Here is a 5462-nt window from a genome sequence, read left to right as displayed (position 1 = left end):
AGCCCGACCTCCTTAAAACTATGCTCTATACCACTTCCCCCCGATCAGTCTCAGCATCAAACCCATCGACCAACAATGATGTATTTGATCAATATAACAAAATGCACCATACTCAATTTGTTAGATTTTCACTACTGTGCAGTGTGCACTGCTGTTATGAAAACAAAACCACAACAACTCCTTTGCGCGCTCGGACGTGTAGTAGGAAAATCCCTTTTACACTATCACCGCGAGCATGTGCTTTGTGATTCTCCATTTTTGCTACAGTAAATAGAATTAAACTCCTGGCAGGATCGCCAAATATGTAGCGTTGACTCCAACAGAGAATCACCCAACACAGCTCGTTGTCCTTGCACGTTAGAATCCTCCTTACAACTGCAAGCAGTAATGGCTGTACAGTATACCACCGCTGATCCGACAAATGTATGGCCGGACTATCGGGGTTTCTCTCGTTATTCCGACTGTCAAATCTATACAAATGAACCAAAACAAAATCACAGCACTAATTTGAAAACTGACAGCACAATGTGTTTAAATTGGTGTTGATACTTTTTAATCCGGAAAATTCCGAATTAGCGAGAACCGGACTAAGGGGCTGTACACATATTACGTAAGCACTAATGGGGGGAAGGGGGGTCGGTCAATATCTTACGCTCCATATAAATAATTTGTATAAAAAAAATCTCACGTGGGGGGGGGGGTCGAAAAATTCAGAAAAATTGCTTACTTAATAAGTGTACGACTCCTAACGAGTCATCGGACTAGCGATGTCCGGATAAGCGTGGGGATACTGTACCTTACATGCATAGAGTGCGCAAGGACTTTCATAGACTGATCCATGTTATATCACAGTGTCGAACTCAGGATTTCAGAGAAGTAAATGCCAAGGATGTCCATTGCATGATTTACCGATGTGGCCTTGTTTGTAAGACCCTACCGTAACTGTTATAAAAAAAACAGATTAATCCACCTAGCGGCGATGATGCCTTTCTCGTGCATAATAAAATGTACTGAAAAAGCACATAAGGTCAAAAAAGGACTTTAGGGAATAGATCGCATATTTTTCATCATTTTGCATGTTTTTGCATTAATTATTATGCATTCCCACCATTCTTAAAAAAAAATGTTTTTCGATTTCAAAAAAAATTTACAAGGGGGACCCTTGGGAAAAAAAACAATGATTTTCAATAATTCCGAAATGCAATGTCCGATCGGGCCAATTTTCAATAGCAAACAATGGGACCGTATTCCCCGTCGAATGCAATTTGTGGCGAGTAAATCGCGTAATGCTAAGTTCCAAAAAGTGTGTCTACAAAATTTGTACACATACACACATACACACACACATACAATCGCACATACAGACATCACCTGGATTCGTCGAACAGAGTCCATCGGTATATAACACTATGGGTCTCCGGGCCTTCTATCAAAAGTTGTTTTTTGGAGTAGTCCTATAGCCTTTCGGTACAACTTTGTTGTACGAGAAAGGCAAAAACGCTGGAGATTGTTATCAGAATCTTGATCTACATCAAATCTGGATTCAGGAGTTCTTAACACACTTATTATTATTACTATTATTATCGTTTTTATCAAAGAGGTTTTCAGCCCTTGGCTGTTGGCACGGCAAATGCTGGGTAAAGCGTACCATTGGTACTTCGCGTACCTGAAGGAATAAAATAGACCCCATCTCGCGGTCCTTAGCCTCTTACCCAGCAACTCATATCCCTACCTCCCCGTGGTGCTGGCCGGGATACGAGCAACCTTAGGGAAGATCGGGTAACCAACCCCGGTGGGAACTATGGTCGTATGCTGACAGGGAAGGGGGGGTTTGCTCCTCTCCGGAGGTGCAAATCTTATTGAGCGTCTGTTCTCCATGTCAGGATCGGCTCACAACAGCGTCTGTTCTCCATGTTAGGGGCGGCTGATCATCGTCCCAGTGCCAGCGAGGAACTCTAAGTGAAACTGTGCACCATGGTCCACCGGGAATAAGGAGGAATGGTCCTCCGGAAATTTAGGGGGTTTGGTGTCAGGCCCTGCAAGCCAGCCTTTAAAAAAATATACCCAACGAACAATCAACAAGAGAGTACGGACCGGAACCATCGGCGAAGACCACTGCGACGAAAAGGGACTAGCGATTGGAAACTCGGTTCGTGGAACTGCAAATCTCTCAACTTCATCGGGAGCACACGCATACTCGCCGATGTGCTCAAGGACCGTGGATTCGGCATCGTAGCGCTGCAGGAGGTTTGTTGGAAGGGATCAATGGTGCGAACGTTTAGAGGTAATCATACCATCTACCAGAGCTGCGGTAACACACAAGAGCTGGGAACAGCTTGCATAGTAATGGGCGATATGCAAAGGCGCGTGATCGGGTGGTGGCCGATCAATGAAATAATGTGCAGGTTGAGGATCAAAGGCCGGTTCTTCAACTTCAGCATAATCAACGTCCATAGCCCACACTCCGGAAGCACTGATGATGATAAGGACGCATTATACGCGCAGCTGGAACGTGAGTACGACAGCTGCCCAAGCCACGACATCAAAATCATCATAGGAGATTTGAACGCTCAGGTTGGCCAAGAGGAGTTTAGACCGACTATTGGAAAGTTCAGCGCTCACCGGCTGACGAACGAAAACGGCCTACGACTAATTGATTTCGCCGCCTATAAGAATATGGCCATTCGCAGCACCTACTTCCAACACAGCCTCCCGTATCGGTACACCTGGAGATCACCACTGCAGACAGAATCACAAATCGACCACGTTCTGATTAATGGACGACACTTCTCCGACATTATCGACGTCAGGACATATCGTGGGGCTAACATCGACTCTGACCACTATCTGGTGATGGTTAAACTGCGCCCAAAACTATCCGTCATCAACAATGTTCGGTACCGACGACCGCCGCGGTACGACCTAGAGCGACTGAAGCAACCTGATGTCGCCACTGCATACGCGCAGCATCTCGAGGCAGCGTTGCCGGAAGAGGGTGAGCTTGATAGGGCCCCTCTTGAGGACTGCTGGAATACAGTCAAAGCAGCCATTAACGACGCAGCGGAGAACAACGTCGGGTATATGGGTCGAAGTCGACGGAACGATTGGTTCGACGAAGAGTGCAGACAGATTCTGGAGGAGAAGGACGCAGCGCGGGCGGTCGCGCTGCAGCAAGGTACCCGGCAGAACGTGGAACGTTATAGACGGAAGTGGAGACAGCAGACCCGCCTTTTACAGGAGAAGAAACGCCGCCTGGAAGAAGCGGAGTGCGAGGAGATGGAACAGCTGTGTCGTTCTCAAGATACACGCAAGTTCTATCAGAAGCTCAACGCATCCCGCAAAGGCTTCGTGCCACGAGCCGAAATGTGCCGGGATAAGGATGGGAGCATCTCGACGAACGAACGTGTGGTGATCGAAAGGTGGAAGCAGCACTACGAGGAACATCTGAATGGCGCTGAGAGTGCAGGCAGTGAAAGTCGAGGCAGCGGAGGAGATGACTACGTCAGTTCAGCGGACGATGGAAGCCAACCAGCCCCCACCTTGAGGGAAGTTAAGGATGCCATTCAACAGCTAAAGACCAATAAAGCAGCTGGTAAGGATGGTATCGGAGCTGAGCTCATCAAGATGGGCCCGGAAAAGCTGGCCACTTGCCTGCACGAACTGATAGTCAGAATCTGGGAAACCGAACAGCTACCGGAGGAGTGGAAGGAAGGGGTTATATGCCCCATCTAAAAGAAAGGCGACAAACTGTAGTGTGAGAACTTTCGAGCGATCACCATCCTTAATGCCGCCTACAAAGTGATATCCCAGATCATATTCCGTCGTCTGTCACCATTAGTGAACGAGTTCGTGGGAAGTTATCAAGCCGGCTTCGTTGACGGCCGATCGACAACGGACCAGATCTTTACTGTACGGCAAATCCTTCAAAAATGCCGTGAATACCAGGTCCCAAGCCCAACGCACCATCTGTTCGTTGATTTCAAGGCGGCATACGACAGTATAGACCGCGTAGAGCTATGGAAAATTATGGACGAGAACAGCTTCCCTGGGAAGCTTACCAGACTGATCAAAGCAACGGTGGATGGTGTGCAAAACTGTGTGAAGATTTCGGGCGAACACTCCAGTTCGTTCGAATCGCGCCGGGGACTAAGACAAGGTGATGGACTTTCGTGCCTGTTGTTCAACATTGCGTTAGAAGGTGTCATGCGGAGAGCCGGGTGTAACAGCCGGGGTACGATTTTCAACAGATCCAGTCAATTTATTTGCTTCGCGGATGACATGGACGTTGTCGGCCGAACATTTGCAAAGGTGGCAGAACTGTACACCCGCCTGAAACGTGAAGCAACAAAAGTTGGACTGGTGGTGAATGCGTCAAAGACAAAGTACATGCTTGTGGGCGGAACCGAGCGCGACAGGGCTCGCCTGGGAAGCAGAGTTAAGATAGACGGGGATACCTTCGAGGTGGTCGAGGAATTCGTCTACCTCGGATCCTTGCTAACGGCTGACAACAACGTTAATCGTGAAATACGAAGATTCGCCACCGCACCAAATGTACAAAAGCAGATAAGTCGTTTTGAAAATTTTGTCTTGCATTGTGGCGTCAAATTGTTGATTCAGTGTTATCTGTTTAGATGTTAACTAAATAAATGAATAAATAAACTTTTTAATCCGGAAAATTCCGAATTAGCGAGAACCGGACTAAGGGGCTGTAGTAGCTGTTACTATAATGAACTGATTCGGGGGCTACAACCCATGATAAATTTCTTTCAAAAATTTTCAATCGCGGAAGGCTCCGGTTCTGAAGATGCATTCCAACTTGTTTTACACAGCTGTGCGAAAAAAATATAGTCCCCAACATGAAATGAGCGAGACAAAAGCGGGGCCGCCTATCCGAATCAGTCTTTTAATTTGTATACAAGTGCGATGGTTTTGCTTTCATGGCTTGTTAAATATACTTTGGTACTAATCGCTTTGGCAACCCCTGGCCTAAATATGTAGTAAAACAAGAGGCCGAATAAAGGTTTTCAGCTTAATTACCTTTTAACCCTTTCCTTTCCATGGTAGCTGTAGAGCTCCATCAAATTTTGCACATTCCAACATTCATCGAATTATCTCAACAACAAAATGCAGTATTTGGCACAACTTTATGGTTTCATTAGACTGCAAATATAATCAATTTTGTGTAAAAATAGTTGAATTATTGAAAACAATCAAGTAACTATTGATTTACAATCAAAAACTTTTCTTTCGTTTTCCACTAATTTAAGCTATATGCCAAATAACTTTTGTTCTAGCATTTTTTCCATAGGTGATTCCTCCCTATTGAAATCTTTGAAAAAAGTCGTGAGAAAGAGAGGGTTAACGGTAGTAATAAAATGAATTTAACCTCATTTAGCCCATTTAGCCCTCCAGGATGCGTCCTGCATGCTTGGGGAAATTCTTTCAAAATAATAGACTGTTAA

The sequence above is a fragment of the Armigeres subalbatus genome, chromosome 1 (assembly GCF_024139115.2).
Source record: "Armigeres subalbatus isolate Guangzhou_Male chromosome 1, GZ_Asu_2, whole genome shotgun sequence".
NCBI lineage: Eukaryota > Metazoa > Arthropoda > Insecta > Diptera > Culicidae > Armigeres > Armigeres subalbatus.
This window is presented reverse-complemented; position numbering follows the sequence as displayed.